The sequence below is a fragment of the Gymnoscopelus microlampas genome (assembly GCF_963454915.1).
Source record: "Gymnoscopelus microlampas genome assembly, chromosome: 6".
NCBI lineage: Eukaryota > Metazoa > Chordata > Actinopteri > Myctophiformes > Myctophidae > Gymnoscopelus > Gymnoscopelus microlampas.
The window spans coordinates 16,267,335-16,289,547 of record NC_139943.1 but is presented as its reverse complement, the minus strand read 5'-3'; the positions used below and the strand labels follow the sequence as shown (position 1 = coordinate 16,289,547).

The window sequence follows — 22,213 nt, the reverse complement described above, 5'->3', positions numbered from 1 at the left end:
GAAAGGAAAATAGAGGAGAGGAGAGGGAAACATAAGAAGAGGGCAGGAAAAGAGAAGAACAGTGCATTAAGAACAGGATGGAAGGAATGGAAGAGGAAGCAAGGGGAACTGAAGACATCAATGAAAACCTATAGTTTTTCTGTTCAGCTTAAAAAACTACATAATGGTCTAAAACACGGGCAGGCTAGTAAGCAACGCAGCGGCAGCTGATCAAATGAATAAGGAGCGTGGTAGGTTTACGTGTGCCCACATGCACACTGCCACACCTACATCTAAAACACTCATTATTACTAATGTATTTGATTAGCTGCAGCTGTTTCTTATAACGACACCTTGCTACTGTACTGGAGGTCAGCCTCACGCAGCTTTCCGTTTTAACCCTTCAGTAATTTTCAAAGCAGAGAAATGGAAATGCACCCCCCCTTCCCCGCACGCACGCACGCACGCAGGCAGGCAGAGAAGGAAGGAAGGAAGGAAGGAAGGAAGGAAGGCATGGGCAGGCAGGCACTCAAAATTGTACTTGCAATTTTGAGGTAAAGTAACTAGGTACATGTACTTAGTTACTTTGGAAATGGAATGGCGAGTATAGGAAAGGCATTACTGGTGGTGTGAACTGAAGAGGGACGAACGGATTGGAGGAGGAGGTGGGCGTCCCACATGTCCTCCGCTCTGCCAGGAGGAATGACTGCAGCGTTATGTCTGAAGCACCGTGCTCTTTCTGCCCGCGTTTCATTATTCGTCAGACGTCGGGCGGGAAAACCTTGTACGTCCAAAAAGCTGTTACTTTTCAGAATTCATATCATCGCTGTCTGGCGGAAACCTCTTACAGTATCTCAGTATTTACACTTTTTTGTGTTGGGGTCCCTTCCTTGCACTGGTAAACAACTTGCAGTTCCATGCTGTTCCAGACTGAGTATACGCATGAATTTGAGTATATTGAGACATCTCTGACGCAGTTGGGTTCTAGTATGTCTTTTATTGGGGAGCTATGCGTGGGTGTATTATGTTCATTATATGTTTTGCTTTGTGGTGTGATCAAGCCATGTTTTGTTGTTTTGCTGTGCCTGTGATGTGTATTATGTGGTATAATGTTTGTTTATTTATTTATTCTCTTTCTATGTGCACATTTGTCCGTGTGTTGTCTTTGTTTGTTTGTTTTGAAAAAACTTGATTCAGGGTATAATAGTCTCCTCCTTGCTGGAGTAAGATTGTACAATTTTTTTACTTTTGATATTACTTGACTCTGCATATCTTGTCTATTTCTCTGAATCTTGAAATAAACAAAACAGTGAAAAAAAACAAAACTGTTTGTGTTTTATAAATTATAACACCCTACTTGATCATACTACAGTCAAGTGTCGCAACAACAGTGTCAAAAGTAGCATATCCACAAGCTCGAAACGCGGCGCGAAGCTACCTTTGACATTTTCGATAGCAAAAATAGCCGCTCTACAACATTGGTTCTCAAAGTGGGGTCCGGGGACCCCCAGGGGTACTTGAGGGGGTTCCAGGGGGTCCCCAGCTAAATGATGGACAGGAACCAAATGGACCCTTATGTGTCTGTAACTCTGGGAGTGTACAAATGGAACCAAATGGACCCGTTAGGGTCCATTTGGTTCCATTTGGACACTCTCAGAGTTAAATTAACATTGATTTTACAATATAAATTGGGGTCCCAGAGATATAAATGCCATTAAATGGGGGTCCGTAGCCTAATCAAACTGGGGGTCCTTGAAATTAAAATGGTTGAGAATCACTGCTAGAGCCGTAAAAATCGCCTCTTATGGGGGGTCCCTGGCATATCTTTTCAAATGGGGGTCCGCGGGCTAATAAGTGTCAATTTGGGGGTCCTTGACATGAAAAAGTTTGAGAACCACTGCTCTACAAGCTCAAAACGCTAGATCGGCTAGTTTTGCTACTTGTGTGTGACACTATAGTATGACTAAGTAGGCCATTAAAGGTAGGGGAAGGGTAGGTACGTTTTTTGTTAAAAGGTCAAAGCTCCTTATTCTCATTGCTATAGGGTGTTTGTTCAATAACTCCCCCATATATCCAGCTGTTTAATGAACAGAAAAATACATTTTCAGGCGGGTTGCACATTTTCAACCAATCAGGAGAGAGTACCCCATTTATCACCTTCAATTTTATATTGTTCCAGTTCCAATTTTGTCTGCTCATTTCTTTGTGTCATCACTTGTTTAACCTGCATCCTGTGTGAGCTCTCTCTCCTGATTGGAAAAAATGTATATCCCAACATGAAAATGCTTTTTCTGTGAGAACATAGTATCCATAAAATGTGTGTGCTTATATGCATATTGTACATTTTTATCATTATTATATTATTATTATTTATTTTCTTTTTTGCTTAAATACATTATTATGTTAGATCAGGGGTCTTCAACAGGGGGTCCTGTTGCTCACAACGCCTCGCGCTGCGAGGCGTTGTGAGCTTGTAGATCTGCTATTTTTGGAAAAAAAGAGCAAGTAAACAAAAAAAGTATACATCATTTTATGCAATATAGAGGGGGTCCCTGCTTCATCTCTCTCTCAGCGAGGGGGTCCTTGGCCTGAAAAGGTTGAAGACCCTGTTAGATTGAAGCACAATTTGTCCCAAAAAGCCCAAACAGCATCTCGCAGCACGTGTCACTTCAGTCAGTGACAAATAAAAACCTTCTTGATTACTGATTCCTGCATTATGGAGATAAGAGGTTTAATTCTGCCCGACAGCCTCGGATATGCTTATATGAGCACAATGTCACCTGTCTACTGTGATGATGACTCCATGGTGCTGTCAGGAGGAGAGGACGTGTGACATTAACAACCTCCAACCATTAGTTTCACTTTAAAACAACGCAGAACGGGTTGGGGGTTTGTGGTTGAATCCTGTGGCAGCACACACTCCTCTACAGTACAGACAACCTGCCCTTGAGCAGGGCAACATTCACATTGACTGACAGCTGACAGAATGTCACAACCTCGGTAATCTAATTATTCACGCACATACACACACACACACACACACACACACACACACACACACACACACACACACACACACACACACACACACACACACACACACATATACACGTTTTGAACCCTTTTGGGAGACAGAGACATACGTGTGTGTGTGTGTGTGTGTGTGTGTGTGTGTGTGTGTGTGTGTGTGTGTGTGTGTGTGTGTGTGTGTGTGTGTGTGTGCGTGTGTGCGTGCGTGTGTATTTACTGTATGTGTGTGCGCATGTGTGCGTGCGTGTGTGTGTGTGTGTGTGTGTATTTACTGTATGTGTGTGCGTGTGTGCATGTGTGCGTGTGTGTGTGTGTACACTTGTATTACTATACTAGCGAGGGCCAAATGTCTCCACAAGTATAGAATGTGAACATTTTACAAGAGGTATTGTTGTTAAAGTTGTTCTGTGCAAATTTCCAAAAAACGACTTTTAGCAGCCTCTGCTGGTCATTACCGTCACTGCAGGACGTTTGTTTATTACTGCGTTACGCAGAATTCCATTCGTTTTCACCGGAAGACGGAAGCGTTTCAAAAAGCGTTCTTTTAATTGTTTTATACGATCTGTGGATCGTTTCTCTTAGCCAGTGGAGCTTTAGTTACCGTGAGCTGTGTTTTCTTTTGCTGTTGTTTTTCGTTCTTCAAATCATACAATCTCTTAAAATCAGCGTGAGTTTCCTTTTGTTATTAGCGCGGTAGTTCCTGGCCAAACAGGAAACCGGTGCAGTAGTTCCTGACCAAACAGGAACCCGGTGCATTTCCGCTTCCATTTTCCGGCCAGATGACGTCATTTTCGAGGGAAAGTCAAGCCCAACGACGTTCAATAGAAAATATATAAATAAAAGGCTTTCAGGGGTGAAATTCATGGAGTGGGTGTTGTGAAACATTTGCCACTCACAAAATATATACAATTTAACTTTAGTTTTACTGAAAACCTGGTTATATGTTGCGTGCGTGCGTGCGTGCGTCAGAGAGAGGCAGACAGACAGACATACAGACAGACAGGGCTCCATAGAGAGGCAGGTGGTGTGACGTGCACACTGATGTACACCTCACACTGTGGGCGAGAGAGAGAGAGAGAGAGGGTGGGGGGGGAGACCAGGAGGAAGGGGAGGGGAGGGGGTCTGGAGACGGAGGCAGGAGAGAGAACAAGGAGAGACAATAAGCAAGAGAGGGAGTGTATGACCAGCATGCTGATCTCCACATCTCTTTCTGTGAGTGAGTGTGTGTGTGTGTGTGTGTGTGTATGTGTGTGTGTGTGTGTGTGTGTGTGTGTGTGTGTGTGTGTGTGTGTGTGTGTGTGTGTGTGTGAGAGCGCGCGTGTGCGCGCGAGAGAGAGAGAGACAATAAGGTGTCCATGCATGCATGCATTATGCCCTGTCACGTGTGTGTGTGTGTGTGTGTGTGTGTGTGTGTGTGTGTGTGTGTGTGTGTGTGTGTGTGTGTGTGTGTGTGTGTGTGTGTGTGTGTGTGTGTGTGTGTGTGTGTGTGTGTGTGTTTGTATTGCTATACTTGTGAGGACCAAGTATAGTAGAATTTGAAGAACTATACATTGTGAGGACCATTTTTCTGGTCCTCACAAGACAAATTGGTTGTTTTATAGTAAATTGGAATTAGCGTTAAACATGATTTATACTTAGTTGTCATGCACCGAAAAATAGCTGATCTATAAGCTCACAACGCGTCGCAGCGCGACGCGTTGTGAGCTTGTAGATCTGCTGTTTTTCGGCTTTAGGCTTACGGTTAAAAATGGCAAAATGGCTGTCCTAAAGTGTTGATGTCCTCACAAGTATAGTAATACAAACGTGTGTGTGTGTGTGTGTGTGTGTGTGTGTGTGTGTGTGTGTGTGTGTGTGTGTGTGTGTGTGTGTGTGTGTGTGTGTGTGTGTGTGCCTGCCTGCTGTGAATGACAATGTAGCATGAATGAAGCGTTCTTGGCAGAGTGGTGACAGAAGGTAATACATCCACCTCAACAGAGTATCTTTAAAAAGGTCCAGCCTGGATGCAATATCACAAGCTCACGATGCATCGCAGTTTGTGGATCGGCTATTTTCCGATCCACAATTGATTTGGTGTAGAGGGAAAAAGGGAGCAGACCGAGTATAGAGCCCCCCCTGGTGGAGCCCGGTCAAACTAACATTATGTCCAAAACTGTTACTTTTCAGGATTCAAAAATCTAAAATATCAAAATATCTGCTATTTGATACTTTGTGTGACGTGTTCATCAAGTAAGTAGGGCATTAATTTACAAAAAAAACAAGACGACAGGAACGATTTTGCTCTGCCTTCTGAATCCATCATAGGTCACAGAAAACGGAGCGAGTCAATACCAGATTCAAGGTTGATATCCATCAATGCTCAACTTCTCAGGACCACACAGGATTAGTGTGTAATCTACAAACATGTATGCACCACACTGCCAGAAGGATTTTTTTCACCCCCTGCCCTCTCTTATCTCCAGGGATAAAATGCATTCAGCCATAGGCTTTCTACTGCTGCTCTGGTATATCGTGGTAAACTGAAGTGTGGAAAGGATGCTGGCTACGCAAGACCAAGTGCATGTGATGGCAACACATGTTCATGTTTTATGCATGAGTAACGACTCGAAGCCAAAACATGACAGAGAGAAAAACAGTGGAATGATGCATCGTGCATGACGAGTCAGTTATTATTGTCCCTGAAGCCAACGCGAGAAATATGGTGGCTTTGATTTCCCCCTCATACTCCATTTATTTTCATTGCGCTCGTAACAGACTCAGCGCTCACCTAACGTTTGACAGCAGTGAATTCGATTAACCCATTCAGACCCGAGGCCGGTTCTAAAAAAATGTCTTCTAAATCCAGTTTTTCTGAGAAAAAAAACGTGTGTTGCTATATCAGTGGTGTCCACAACCTTTTCATGTCAAGGACTCCCAAAATGATATGATTATATAAGGACCCCCATCTCAAAACATTTTGTTCCAGGGACCCCCAGAAGCAAATATTTGAGTTAAAAATTAGCTTTAAAAATATATATAATATTCAAAGATTTACGCAAATTCTCACGATCGAAAAAAAAAATGTGCAAAAAAGAATAACAAGCTGAGCTTGTATGAGCTTGTAAATCTGCTATTTTTGAATAGCCAAAGGCTATAGGCTAAAGTGGTTAAAATGATTGTGATGCTATCTGATATCTAAAATGACACAGATGCGTTCCCGGTGTTAATGGCTTAAATCTGCTGGCCATGTCAAAAAAGCTCCAAGGCAAAGATCTTTGATTCAATATTTAACTTTTGGATACGATATTTGACTGCGGTCAATTTACTTAGCTAAACTAGTTTCGATTAACTTCTTGGTTGAGAAAATAGGTTTATGAAGTGAAACGTAGCCTACGTTCTAATTGCATTTTAAATTAAGCAAACTTATAATGAATTGACCCCTGCGTCCCTGCGGAGCAATTACTGCCCAGTTTAAATGTTTAGAGTTTGCAATTATTACTTGGGTTTAAGACCAAGGCTGGGAGGTTACTACTAAAATGTCAACTAGATTAGGATGCTATATCTACTTAAAACCGTGGGCGTATTTGAACGCTGCCTGGAGAAGAACAGTACTTTGAGACGTGTGAATCTAATTATGGCAGACAGACACCTGTGTGTTCCTGGCAGTGGTGGAAAGTAACTAAGTACATTTACTTAAGTTAAGTACAATGTTGAGGTATTTTTTACTTTACTTGAGTATTTCCAATTTTCAGTACTTTTACTTCTACTCCACTACATCTCAGAGGCAAATATTGTACTTTTACTCCACTACAATTATTTGAAAACTTAAGTTACTAGAATTCATTATACTTTGAGTCTCCTGCCGGAGAGACCGCCGGTCATCAAATTATTGGCTTAGGAATGCGACAAAAACAAAACAATCTCCATAAATCCAAGGCTTCATGGGGTGTGTAATTGATAGAAAATAAGTAATTTTTTGGGTGAACTACTCCTTTAAGACCTGAGGACGATTCTACAAATGCCTACAAATCCCCAGTCTCACACTTTCAAGATTTTTCAAAAATGTAAAAAAGAATTGCAGATCTACAAGCTCACAGTGCGGCATGAAGTGAGCAAGTATATCTGCACCTTTTTATAGCCAACACAAAATAATCTAAAATGACTCAGATGCTTTCCCGATAAACCACTCAGACAGTTGGTCAGTCTGTCCAAAAAACATTTCAAGCTCAAACCAGATTCTGGTCATAGTTTATAATGGATTATTATGTGTTTGTTTGCATTCAAGGAGTTTGAATAGATTCACACAAAGCCCTAGACTATCAGAGCCCTGCATGAACAATGACAAAACAAAACAACACAACACAACACAACACAAAAACAGCCTTTAATCTATAAACACCCCTTTTTGCTCACAACAGAGCGTACAATGTGTTGATTCTATTTATTTTAGGGTCAAAACCCAATGCATTATTGTACTTTAGACATACAGTACTGTATTCTGCATATCCCACTTGTGAAATTGTTCTCCTTTCATTATATACTTCGTTGCTGTTATCATTTTTGGGCGGTGCAACCGCCCCTATATGTGAGGTTTGGACATCGACATTCGCTGCACTGTGATTGGCCACCATTGTACCCCCCCAACCCTGCGCTGTGATTGGCCACCATTGTACCCCCTAACCCTGCACCGTGATTGGCCACCATTGTACACTGGTTGACTCTATTCAGGACTGTGATTGGCTAGTGAAACACATGACACATGTGCATAGCCCTATAAATAGGACTATGCACTTAAAAAAAGTGAATCACACACTGTGGGTGGAAAGGGTATACACCACACACTCCAGAAATATTACTTTTCTTTAAGTCAACTTCCATCACTGTGATGACCACTGTGACCACACCGCCCACTTCACACTGGGTGTGATTTTTTTTTGCCTTAACTTGTATTTTCTTAACCTTTATTATATGTTATATCCAGCCAGTATTAGAACATTCTGCAGAGCATGTCACACCAATATTTTGCTGTCCCAAACAGAAGTCTGCTGGACTGGGGTTACAGTAAATTAACTTACACTTGAGAAAATGTTCAATTTAAATCTTATTGAATAATTATTATTATGAATTATTTTTAGGCCGATTGTACAAATGTCTTCTACATCCTAAACGGTTTTCTGATAAACGTATGTTGCTATATCAGTGGTTCTTGAACATTTTCATGTCAAGGACCACCAGAATTATATGTATTTGGACCCCCATCTCAAAATATGTTGCTCCAGGGACCCCCAGAAGCAATGATTTGAGTTAAAAATGTGTGCTTTAAAAAATATATATATAAGATTTGCACACATTTTCAAGATATTTCAAAAATAGCAGATCTACAAGCTCATAGCACGGCACTTTGTGCCGCACTATGAGCTTGTAGATCTGCTATTTTTGAATAGCCAAAGTATAAAATATGGTTAAAGTGATTAAAATCTAAAATGATATTTAGATACATATTCATACCGTTCATTTTAAAGACAGATTCAGTGGCGGTTTTGTCTTATCCATTTGAATTAATGTTAGATGATTTCGATAGCAATTCCCGGAGAGTGTCACATCTTTTGGGAGCAGTGATGGCTTATAGAGGTCAGAGAAGGAACAGGTTCGGGATGACAGGGGTCACTGATTTGTATCACACACCATATTGGGAGATGTGTGTGAGTGCAGAATGTGAGTGATGAACGCACTCCTCTGACTCAGTGTGGCGCCCGTGCCCCTGAGCAATGGGGTACTTAACCCCCAATCACTCCAATGGAACCGCGCTCAGTGTACATATACAGGTGTGTGGTGGGTGTGTGTGTGTGTGTGTGTGTGTGTGTGTGTGTGTGTGTGTGTGTGTGTGTGTGTGTGTGTGTGTGTGTGTGTGTGTGTGTGTGTGTGCGTGCATGTGTGAAGGTGTAAGAACTGCATGGTTGTAGTTGTAGCAGGGCATTGCAAAATAAATACATGAAATAAATGGAGGATAGATGGTCAGCGACACACATGGGGGAGGTCGTGCCCTTGCTCGTGGGCACACCAGTGGTGGAAAAGTACTACATTTTTTTTACTTAAGTAAAAGTATCAATACTGCAATGTAGAAATACTCTGTAACACTCAGAAATTCAGAATGCACTTGAGTAAATGTGTGCTTGAAGATCGGCTATTTTCAAACGGCCGAAATGCATGTAGGGCTGAAGTGGTTAATGTATTTTTCTGTAACGATAATCCAAATCTACAAAGTAACTAGTAGCTAAAGTTTTCAAATAATTGTAGTGGAGTTAAAGTGCAATATTTGCCTTTGAGATGTAGTGGAGTAGAAGTAAAAGTACTGAACATTTGGAAATACTCCAGTAAAGTAAAAAATACCTCAACATTGTACTTAAGGACAGTACTTGAGCAAATGTACTTACTTACTTACTTTACACGACTGAGAACTGCATGGTTATATGTAGCAGGGCATTGAAGAATACATACATGAAATAAATGGAGGATAGATGGTCAGTGAACCTTCCTCAGGATAAGTAAAGGCTGTGATACAGATGGGGGAGGTCGGTGCCCTTGCTCGTGGGCACACCAGGAACCATTGTATTTGACATGTCCTGTATGTATACAGTACTTCCAGCTGATGTTCAGGGGAGCCTGACAGATAGACAAAAAAAGACCAACGCTAAGTTCATTCTACTGCGCATTTACTTTGTACATTTACTCAAGTACTGCACTTAACCCATTGAGACCTGAAGCCGATTCTACATGTCTCCTAAATCCCAACAGTTTTCTGAAAAACGTATGTTTCTATATCAGTGGTGCTCAATCTTTTTCATGTCAAGGACCCCCAAAATGATATGTATTTGGCCGCGGACCCCCATCAAAATATTTTGTTCCAGGGACCCCCAGCAGCAAAGATTTGAGTTAAAAATGTTTGCTTTAAAAATATACACAGTATATTCAAAGATTTGCACACATTTTCACAAATTTGCAAAAATAGCAGATCTACAAGCTCATAGCGCTGCACTCGTGCCGCGCTATGAGCTTGTATATCTGCTATTTTTGAATAGCCCAAAGCGTAAAATAATGCTTTTTAGCTCAAATCTAAAAATGACACAGTTCCAAGTCTTAATGGGTTAAGTACAACTTTGAGGTACTTTTACTTTACTGGGGTATTTCCAATATTCAATACTTTTACTTCTACTCCACTACATCTCAGCGTAAAATATTACTCCACTACAATTATTTGACAACTTTAGTTACTTTAGTTATTATTACAGTTATTAGTTAGTTAGTTATGCATTAACCACTTTAGACCTGCTGGCATACTTGGGCTATTTGAAAATAGCTGATCTACAAGCTCACAACAAGACACGTTGTGAGCTTGTAGATCTGCTGTTTTCAAAGCAATTTCATACATTTGGAAGCTTGTGAAATGGGACATTCTGCAAAATAAGTACTTTTACTTTCAGTACTTAAGTATACTAGATCCGAGGTTGGTCCAGTCACTCTGCACTGGCCTACTAGTCACTCTGCACACACGTCATGCGAAGTCCGGCCCCTCTGGCCTCTCCTCTCGGCTCCTCTCCTCCCTCCCAGCTTTGCTTTGCGGCCCTAACCTCTAGTCCCAACCTCCCAACCTCGGTCATGTGATAAAGAGGTCAGACTTCCTGTATCTGGTTGCTATGGCAACCTGCCAGATCAGGCTGAGGGTCTGATAGGCGAATCAGAGAATCAATCAAACCGAGAGTCCGATCACTGATCGAGGTGAGGTAAGATGCCTAAAACATAGCCATAGCTCTGATCAACAGTCTGTGACGGGTCTTGGAGGCATGTGGAGTGATCCTGTGCTTGCGAATCGCTTTCGAACTTCGGAGCTTTTGTCAATTATATAGTAGTAAGATAGTAAGATTTTAAAGGGAATACTTTTGTACTTTTACTCAAGTAAATTTTGGTTTGTTCTACCACTGCACACAGGGGAATCATTGTATTCGTCCTGTACTTCCAGCTGATGTGTAGTGGAGCCTGACAGACGGACACAAATGTCAAGACCAACGCTTCAGCTGAGAATCCTGATGCTGAACCAAGAGTCATGAAAGTCTCGTTTCACAAAGGCAGAGTGGAACTCTCCTGGGTACACCATATGAGAGAGAGAGAGAGAGAGAGAGAGAGAGAGAGAGAGAGAGAGAGAGAGAGAGAGAGAGAGAGAGAGAGGATCAGTGATCAAAGTAGACAAAGAAAAGAATATCACACAAAAGGAAAAATAAATAGAAACAGACAGAGGGGCACACGGAGACATAGAGAGATGGAGATCAAGAGAGAGAGAGAGAGAGAGAGAGAGAGAGAGAGAGAGCTTGTTTTGTCTCTCATCCAGAGACTACAGAGTATAAAGAGGGGGAGTTGGCCTTTATAACTCCATGCTCACTCTCACACTTCAGACTTTAAAAATAAAAAAAAGAAATCACTTCCTTTCACACAGATCTCTTTTATGTCCTGCAGTGTGCTTCCCTGAACACCTCCTCGGGGGAACAAGTCTTAAGTAATTAAAAAAGAAAAGTTGGCCGGGGATAATTTGAGTCACAGTCCCCGTGTTAACAGACTGGAGGCAGTGGCATGCTAGACCACATGTGTCTCTCTCTCTCTCTCTCTCTCTCTCTCTCTCTCTCTCTCTCTCTCTCTCTCTCTCTCTCTCTCTCTCTCTCTCTCTCTCTCTCTCTCTCTCTCTCTCTCTCTCTCTCTCTCTCTCTCTCTCTCTCTCTCTCTCCTGGAAAGACAATTATAGTAGATAAAAGGATGGATGGATAGATATACTGTGTGTGTGTGTGTGTGTGTGTGTGTGTGTGTGTGTGTGTGTGTGTGTGTGTGTGTGTGTGTGTGTGTCTGTCCGTGTGTGTGTGTGCCTGTGCCTGTGTGCATGTATGTGTTTACATAATGTGCGTGTACATGTGATTACCAATTGATGTTGTTAATGGGAGGATAGCTATAATCAAGTACATGTGTGTTTGTGTACAGTAAGTGAACCAAAGGAACTCGACAAGTCGAAACACATGGACGAAGCTCGGTCTTAATGATAATAATAATAATAACGGCTGCTGGTAAATGGTTTAATCCCAGAGACTGCAAATTCTTCCCTAGCTAGTGTATTTTGACAATTTATTGTATGTTTGGTGGTTTTAATGTTTTGTTTTTTGCTACACTGTCATTTGTTGCTTTTATTGTCTTGTTTTGCTGTGTTTAAAAAACAAGACATTACATGTTGTTGAAACCTTGTTGTAGTGCTGCTATCTTGGACGGGGCTCCCTGGAAAAAGAGATGTTGTACAGTATCTCAAAGGGATTTACCTGTATAAATGAAGGTCTAAAAGAATTCACAGCTGAGCGTTTATCTGTGCGCAACGGAACCAAAGCACAGGGCGGAAAACAGCTACCGTTGACGGTTCCCAGAATGGCTGGGTGCCAACCGGGGCGAGCCGTTAATAAACTCCATGTTTCTTTTTTCTTATCGCTACTTTGACCTCATGCCATCTGGTCGGAGATACAGAACCTTAAAGTGGAAAAAAGGTTAGCAGGAGTTTTGTCCCCTCAGACATCACCAACTGCCCCGTCCATAGGAGGGTTTTCTGTGTACAGTGGGGACCTCATGTCTTTGTCTTTGTGATATGTTGTTTTTGTTGTCATGTTGTTATGTTGTTCTTGTTGTCTTAACGAACAGACCTTGTGAAGACAATTTTCCCCTTGGGGACAATAAACATTATTAACATTATTTCCTTGTGTCGCTTCTGCTCTCATCTTCTCACGCCCACTTTGTACACACTTTGTACACTCTAGCAGAGTGGTTTCATCTTCTCACGCCTATCTACTATAGTGGTTTCAAACAGTGTACCGTGGTGCCAGCTTCTCATGCCCACTTTGTACACTCAACCACAGTGGTTTCAAACAGTTTGTCATGGTACAAGTCAAGCGTGGAAATCAGACAAATTTGCCCTCGGCAGGTTTGGTCTGGCCCCGCTCGGTTGTGATTGGATTTCGCTGCCCCCTAGGTTGTGGGGCACCAATCAGGGCCCAGTATGCAAATATAGGGCGGGTTCATCACCAGAGGCATTTCTTTTTAAATCAGCCCCTTGGAAATGTACCTAGGTTCCAAACAGAGATTCCAGAAGAATATCTACACATTGATATTAGTCTGACCATGCCAGGCTAGTACAAGTCCAGGTGTGATACAATTAAGTAATTAGGGTTTAATTGGTTAAGTTAGAGTCCTGTTCCATTCCTGTGACTTATTGGAAGCCCTGCTCCATGGCGCGCTAACTGTCAGCATTAATTTAGCTGTGTCAAATAAATAAATAAATAACAGCTGTGTCTCAAATAATTTCCACCTTACGGAGAAGTAGATGACAATACCTCGTACATATTACTACCGAGCCCCATGGGGAATTATGTGTGATGTCCCTACATCTATTCCCTCTCTATATATCTTCATCATAAAAACTGAATGAATGAACGGCTTTGCCCAGTTTTGCAGAGATATATAATAGCACACATTTCAGTATATCTCTTCCAATTTAATCAAGTGTGACTCTTTCATTCTATTGAGTAAGATCGTGACCGGTGACATTCATCACATTGGGGGACAGGCTGGGGGGGGGGGTGCTGTACCTCTTGATAAACTGTGTTGTAAAGCATTACCGTTAGCATTACCGTCAGTCATCAATTGTTTGACTTTGAAAATAAACATGTTGACATTGTTAAAATAAAAGTGCTGTGGCTTTTGGATGCTCCAGAGAGAATGGAGTTTAGAGTTTAGTTTCTCTATAACAACTAAAGAGATTTACAGTCAATCATGTCACTTATTGTTTCAACAATACAACTTTGGAACTCGTCACGGAGTTCCCAGCAGAGTTTGATATCCTGTGCGCTGCCGGGAAGAACACACTCATTTTGGCTTCACTTTGCGACATGATATCATATTTTTTGACAATAAATTGACTGTTCTGGCCCTGCTTATGTAATGCATGCACAAGGCAGGATTGTTCAAGCCTGGTTTGACTTATTGTTGACAAAGACATGAAGCAGCTTGAGCTTTCAGTGGGAGTCCTCTAACTAAGCTTTCTCAGGTCACAACAAGCGAACTCGAGAGCCTGGCACAAGTGGACAGTGTACCCGTTGCAGTGTAACTGCCTTTGTTCAGTGTTTTTACCAACCATTTTACGAGTTGGAAGCACGTAAAAAGAGACTGTAAAAAAATATGGACGAGGGAACCGTCACGTGCGGTGGTGGAATAAGTACTCACATATTTTACTCAAGTGAAAGTAGCAATACCACAATATAAAAATACTCTGTTACAAGTAAAAGGCCTGTGTTCAAAATGTTACTTGTAAAAGTACAAAGGTATTGGCATCAAAATGTACTTAATGTTCCAAAGTAAAAGTACTAATGTTTGAAAACAGCAGATCTACAAGCTCACGTGTCGCGATGTGACGCGTTGTGAGCTTGTAGATCGGCTATTTTCAAATAGCCTACTGTATGTATTAGGGCTTTCACCAACTAGTCGACTAGTCGAATAGTCGACTAGTATAACCACTAGTCGACCATGTTGGTACTAGTCGAATAGTTTTTTTGTTTTTGTTTTAATGCCATAGTAATGGCCCACCTTACTATTATTATTATCCTCCTGACTTTATTTTTTATCAAAAGGGGGTCAAAAGTATGCCCAATAAAAGCCTATTATTGGGCAATGGGGATCCTTGGAGACGCTGCTGTGGTGCTGTGCTGCTGTGCCAGAAGCGCTTCCCTTAAAACGCCATAGAAATAAGGGTAGGAGGATAATAATAATAGTAATATAGTAGTAGGATGGCATTAAAACAATGCCATCCAATCTTTTTTTTTGTATTTTTTTTTTAAATGTAAATTTTTACTAGTCGACTAGTCGACTACCACTGGGTCAAATTAGTCGACCTGTAAAAATCTCTAGTCGTGAAAGCCCTAGTATGTATACAACAGGGCTAAAGTGGTTAATGGATGTTTTATAATAGAGTCATTTATATCTGCAAAGTAACTAAAGTTTTCAAATAATTGAAGTGGAGAAAAAGTACAATATTTGCCTTTGAGATGTAGTGGAATAGAAGTAAAAGTATTGCAAATTGGAAATACTCCAGTAAAGTAAAAAATATCTCAAAAACACATTGAGTGCCAGGTACCATGCATCCAAATCATCCTCAGAGTGCCAGCGTTTTTTACCGTGTTTTGACGGTCTTTGGACAGCCGCAGAAGCCACAACGTGCACTCGGATGTAAACAAAAAGTGTCCGGGGGGTGGGGGACGTTCCCGTCTATCCACTGGAACAAGATTTTTTTTACCGCGATCGTCCATTTCAGACTGATCGCCCGTTGAAAATGGCTGGTTTTCACCCAAAAAAAAGGATCAGAGCTAAAAGTGTTTTTCTCCAAATCCTATCATTGTGGCAGACGGACGTGACGTTTTTTGGGATGACGTCACATCCGTCGATTCCTTCCAGCACAGTCGAGGGATCATTCCTAAGTTGCGTTAGAGCGCCCTAAAAAAAATAAAAAATAAAATATATATATATATATATATATATATATATATATATATATATATATGGATATGGAACTTCCGGTTCCCGAAAAGCAACCGGAAACGACTGCTATTGGCTGCAACCGCAGCGAGGGCGGGTCTTCACTCGGTAGAATCTATAGACCCCTTAACAGACAACGTCACACTGATGAGAACCAGTATGCGCACGCAGGCCGGCACCAAAGGAACTCCACCGCTCATAAGATGCAATGTAAAAGTGGTCACTGCACTCAATGTAAAAATGCATCCCATCAAACTCTCAGATGCTGTTTTTCTCCCAGTGTGGAGGGAGAATGCTTAGGATTTTTACTGTGATCTCTCGCTCTTGAACAATATCATCCTTGGTTTCTGTTGTGTGTAAACAATAATAACAATTCAAAGCAGTTGCCCCCCAAACCCCACCTCCAGTGGCTGTCATAAGAACGGAGGGAGCGCTCTATGATCACGGCACAGAACCTGCTCTTGCTCGCGCAGCTGCAGCCCGTCAAGCCTAATTAATGCTCCGTCCCGCGAAGGTGTCGCGCGCAGAGAACGGCCGAGAATAGCAGACCTCCAAGCTCTCAACGGTCGCATCCGCGACGCAGTTGTGATCTTGCATGTCAGCTATTCTCAGGACACAATACCGTTGCGCGATGAAGTATATGTCTCGCTACGGCGCACCCCACTATCCAACACACAGAGGGGGTTGAATGAACTGAAACCAGCGCACCCCAAAAACAACAGGTTTGGAGATCTGTTGGGAATTGATTACATGAAACAGTCACCTGTGCGTCCAGTCGCAATGTTGGTAAACTAATAATTGGTCTATAGAAGCCCTAAAGCCCACTTCTAATAATTCCACTTTAAAATTAATGGGACCAAAATTTTCTAAAAGCATATCATGATAATTGAAAAAAGACTAAGTTTGACGGGATTTCCAAGGCAAAAATGTTCCCATTGCCCCACAATGAGACAATGGTCGAAAAAAGGAAATACGACAGAAACAAAGGTAAAAGGTTACGGTCTGTTGAATTATAACCGTAATGGTCTAGACTCATTTAAATGCCAGACCATACTTCTAATTAACCTGTGTATTAACTGGAACCTGTGAATTAGATGAGAGCTTAACTCTAACCAAAACACATAATCATGTCTGTAATTACTGCTTCTCTACTGACACCTCTGTCCAATAAATAATAGAATATGAACACAAGTGTCGGTGCAAGAGAATGCACTATACTGCTGTTTAAGAACACACAACTGTGTACCTTGCCATGTGGTGGAAATAGTACTAATTTGTTTTACTTAAGTAAAAGTAGCAATACTGCAATGTATTGAAAACAGTCTGAGCAATACTGTACTCAGACAGTACAATTCTTTGTTCTTGTCGCAAGGCAATAATTTGATAACTGGCGGAGGAGACTCAAAGAGATGCAAATAGTCTCCCACTGAGTCTCCTATTCATCATCAAATGATTGGCTCATGGATTGTGACAAAAACTAAAATATCTCCATGAATTCAAGGCTTTATGGGGTGTGTACTTGATAGAAAATAAGTCATTTTTTGGGGTGTAAAGGCAATTGTACTCCAGTACTTTTCACTACAAGTTAAAAAATATATGTATATGTATAACTACAGTAAGTACAAATGACAGAGCAACTTTTCCCTTGCCGTTGAGTAATATTTGACCAGTAGTATCTCTACTTTGACTCAAGTGCCAGAGTTGAGTACTTTGTCCACCCCTGGATGCTGTACTTAGCAGTGTTTTACATCACATCCATAAGTCAAACAACTTGTACAGCCACATACAGTATTTCAACACTATGTTAGCGCAGAAATAAATGCTGTTCCAAGTGTCCTTGCCAACCCAGCAGCAGATAACAGTTCTGGTTTATTCTTATCAGCCAATACTGCAAAATGGCTAAACTTCACTTCGATATTGAATGGGCTGTCAAGGCCACAAGAGTAACACCTGTGAATTGTTGCCCCGTGCAATTAGAATAGTGCAAGTCTGCGAGGCAGCCATCTTGTATCTCCATATTTCATCTTTTTATGTTTTCACAAATTAACGTTGTATTTTAAACTGTGTTGTATACAGCGTTGGTTCTCAAAGTGGGGTCCGGGGACCCCCAGGGGTCCTTCGGGGGGGTTCCAGGAGGTCCCCAGCCAAATGTGTTAATATAGCATCACAATCATTTTAACCACTTTAACCTTTTATATTTTGGCTATTCAAAAATAGCAGATCTACAAGCACCGAGTGCCGCGCTACGAGCTTGTAGATCTGCTATTTTTGAAAACGTGTTAATATTTGAGCAAATCTTTGAATATAATATTTTTTAAAGCGAACATTTTAACTCAAATCTTTGCTTCTGGGGGTCCCTGGAACAAAATATTTTGACATGGGGGTCCGCGACCAATTACATAATCATTTTGACATGAAAAGGTTTGAGAACCACTGGTATACAGTGTCAGGCAAAATCAGCAAAATGTAACCGGTCTACAGGCTCACAACGCGTCACAATGAGGTTGCGGATCAGCTGTTTTTGCATTTATGTAGTGTCTGCCTGTATTTCTAATTATATGTATTAGCTGTCTGTCTTTCTAAATTGTATTTATCTATGAGCTGTCTGTCTTTCTAATTGTACTCACGCAGTGCCTGTCTGTCTTTATAATGTATTCACGCAGTGCCTGCGTCTATCTTTCTAATTGTACTCCTGCAGTGCCTGTCTGTGGCCCTGGTTTGTCATCTGTTGTCTCCGTCTGTCTAATATGCTTTAGATTATTTTCCCATCTGTGTGTCTGTCTTTCTGTCTTTCTGTCTTACAGTCAGTCAGTCAGTCAGTCTGTGTGTCTCTCTCTCTCTCTCTCTCTCTCATCAAAGCGAGCAAGACAAACAGAATGTTCATAATCAATCCCTCTCCTTCCAAATGATATCTATCCCAGTGTTTACACTTCAGATCCTATTAGCTCTGTTGTCAGGGGCGACCAATCAGGTGTGACCGCATCGGCGGGAACCAATGGGCTGTGACGGTATCATTAGCTTTAGAGGCGAGGGAACGGCACAACAAACAAAGCAGCACGGCTCACACCGGTGGAGAGCCATGTGTTAGATTTTCTATTAAGACACTGAAAAAAAAGCTGGGAGGGAGAGAGAGAGGGAGAGAGAGAGAGAGAGATAGAGAGAGAGAGAGAGAGAGAGATACAAAAAGTCATGCGGTTCTCAACCTGTGGGCTGGGGCCCACTGGTGAGCCATGAGGATATTACAAGTAGGCCCTGTGGTTGGAGATATTGGACTGTCAAATATTGATCGATGGGTGACAGGACGTTAATGTAGTGTGACGTTCCATTTGTAGTCAGGGAAATATGTGAAAAAAAGTTTTTTTTTTGTGCTGAATAAAAAATGTGCCAGAACCAAGAGTTAGGACCAAAGGATTTGCTGCCATCTTGAATTCCAATATGGCAAACATGACATGATATATATATTTAGGGTTTGCCATCACTCTTTCCAACATTGTTATTTATTTTGTATTTGTCTTTATTATTTTATGCCAATTGATTCCTCCCCACACACACTTGTGCAGGGACGTCACAGGCTCTCAGAAGGTGGGGGGGATGGACTTTCGGTGGACTATTACTAATAAGGGGTATGGTCTATACCCCTTATGTTACACTTTGGCTATTCAAAAATAGCAGATATACAAGCTCATAGCGCGGCACCAAGTGCCACGCTATGAGCTTGTAGATCTGCTATTTTTGAAAAATCGTGAAAAACATTTGTAACTGTCAAATGTAAACAAATTTTGTATTTTCCAAATTTTGCATTTTTTTTGGGTGGATTTTGTTAGTTTTTTTTCGTGTTTTGGTTACTTTATTTCGGTTTTAGGGTTAGGGTTAGGTTATTTAATTCTTATTTTTGCCTGATTTTACCGATTTATTATAAAAAAAAAAGTTTTTATTTTTCATTTTTTCAAAAAGTGGGGGGTATGAAATCACGGATCTGTGAAACTGCACGTCACTTTTCACACTTGTTATCTTCACCTGCAACTTTGAAGATGTTTTCCTAAGCTTTGATTTGATCAGAGGTAGATTGTTCTTTGCAATGTTATCATAGACTTTGATAGAAGGATCCTTGATTCACTTCTCCACAAGTCCATTGAATTGTGTTTTGCCAATGTCCTCCACAGATCGCACTGTCGCTACCACTTCATCAGGCACAATGACTTTGGTGTCAAGCACATACAAGTCGTTACTGTCTTCTGAGAATGGATTCCCCAGCTTTTCGAACTTACTGATTGCATTATTGAGATCTGATGCAAAGTCTTTCTGGATACTAGGTAATTGCTCGTGGTGGCGGACATCAGTTTTCCCCCGTCTCTGAAACTGGTCCTCAAACTCACTTTCAAAGATGGTTAATCTATAGTCTATACTATAGTCATTAAACGAAAACGGGTCTTTCAGATTTTTCATATTCTATCCTGATTGGCTAAGATTGGCTTCCAATGTTTGCAGGAGTGCTCCGTTTTGAACAAAATGCCTCAAATCACGAACACAGCTTGAAATGTCCGTGAAATTGTGCACGCACTAGGCCGAGGAAGAAAAGCCACTTGAAAATGTTCAAATCAGCCTCATGGTGGTGCTGTAACAGACCATGTTTTTACCTACAGTATAACTGCATCGATCAGTGTAAAACTTTTTAGCAACACGTCTTCATCTCCTGTCACTCTCTCTGATGTATACAACTGAATAAAGCAGAAAGAATACACAGCTACCACACACACACACACACACACACACACACACACACACACACACACACACACACACACACACAAGTGCAGGCACACACAAATACAATTACAATGCATACAAATAGCACCACTCACTGTTATTGCTTGCTCTTACAGTTTGGAAAAACGACAGCTCTTTCAATTATGTACAAATCGCTGCAATCTTCCTGCAATAAACTTGTTTGATCAAAGCATTTTGTCAACAACAAGTAGATCAAACTATTTCACATTCATATGCACACACACACACACACACAAACACACACACTCAAACTTGTCCTACACAGACACACACTTTGTCTGACAAGCCGGCAAACACAAGAATGCACGCTCACACGCACGCACGCGCAAACACGCGCACACACACAAACACAAACACAGACACTCACTTCCCCTCCACCCCCACCCCCACCCCCTGGGAGACCACACGTAGCGGCTATATAGCCCCTCGCAGCATGAATCATTTCATTACCGTGGTAATCAGAGAGCGACACAATGAACCGTAATGGGATTATTTATCAGGACTAAATGAAGGGAATACGTAATGGGATTATATTTGTCTGACAGTCACACAAACCCCAGCCCTGTGGTCCTCCTCGTCATCATCATCATCATCATGCTATCACACAGATCTGTGTCACAGGGAGGCCGGTATTACATAGCATCCACCATGCACTGCTGTGGGCTGAGCCCCGTATTATACTGTAGCTCCAACCACTGTGGGCTGAACCCGGGACAGAGGCGTGATGCGCCATGAGGGAGAGGTAATAATGAGATAAGACAACTCACGACTCTGTGAGGTATAACGTGGTGCCGCTGTGATCACACACACACACACACACACACACACACACACACACACACACACACCCCTCCATCATGCACGGTGCAGGAGTGACAGCTGATAGATGCCACCGCGGGGCCAACGCTGTGCGATATATCGCAGAGCCGCGGATATAAACAACCATTCCTCATTCAGGCTCCGTTCCGCTACGCCCGCCACACGGTGCTCAACATCAGGTCCGGGGGGCTTCGAACCTGGCTCAGCCCGATCATAATCATGGACAGGAACTAAGGTGACCAGACGTCACGGTTTGGCCGGTATTGTCCCTGTTTTAAACCCATTAAGACCGGGAACGCATCTGTGCCACTTTTAGATATCTTTAGGCTATTCAAAAATAGCAGATATACAAGCTCATAGCGCGGCACCGAGTGCCGCGCTACGAGCTTGTAGATCTGCTATTTTGAAAAATCATGAAAATGTTTTTTTTTATATTTTTTTCCGAAAAACCGCTAGGATTTACATTTTTTTAGAAGTGGCCTCAGGTCTTAAATGGTTACACTGGGTGTCCCTAGTCCCGACACATACCTTCTAAAACGTCCTGGTTTTCCCACATTCACTACCAAATTGTCCTGCTAACATAGATGTTTATCGTGTTCCATTCTTTTGAAAGGAGCAGTCACTAGGTGGGCTGATTGTCACCAGGTGAAAATTTTACTTCAAATAAATTTCAAAAGTAAATCAAAAGTAGCGAAAGTAGCAGATCTACAACGTGTTGCGTTGCGATGCTTTGTGAACTTTTTTTGTGTGTGACAATATAGGTCCCGATTCGGCCTTCAAATCCAGTCCCATATTGCACTAGATCAGAGCAATGGTCATGCACCGCAATTTGAAATGATAGACAGCATCCAGACTGCTTCGCTACGTTCGCGGAATTTTAATTTAATTTACATTTTTAAAAGACGTTAAAAAAAAAAGCTTAATGTCTGAGAGGAGCGCAAGACGAAGCAGCCGTACGCGGCGCCCATCTTGGATGAACAGTGTTTGTGTCAAGTTGCTGCAGATTGAAGCAACAGTG

General features: G+C 41.7%; 1 protein-coding gene across 1 annotated transcript in view; it reads right to left on the bottom strand.

The window, feature by feature from the left end:
• Positions 1 to 22,213, bottom strand: part of agbl1 (AGBL carboxypeptidase 1) — a 222,385-nt gene that overhangs the window by 1,521 nt on the left and 198,651 nt on the right. The window lies entirely within an intron of this gene.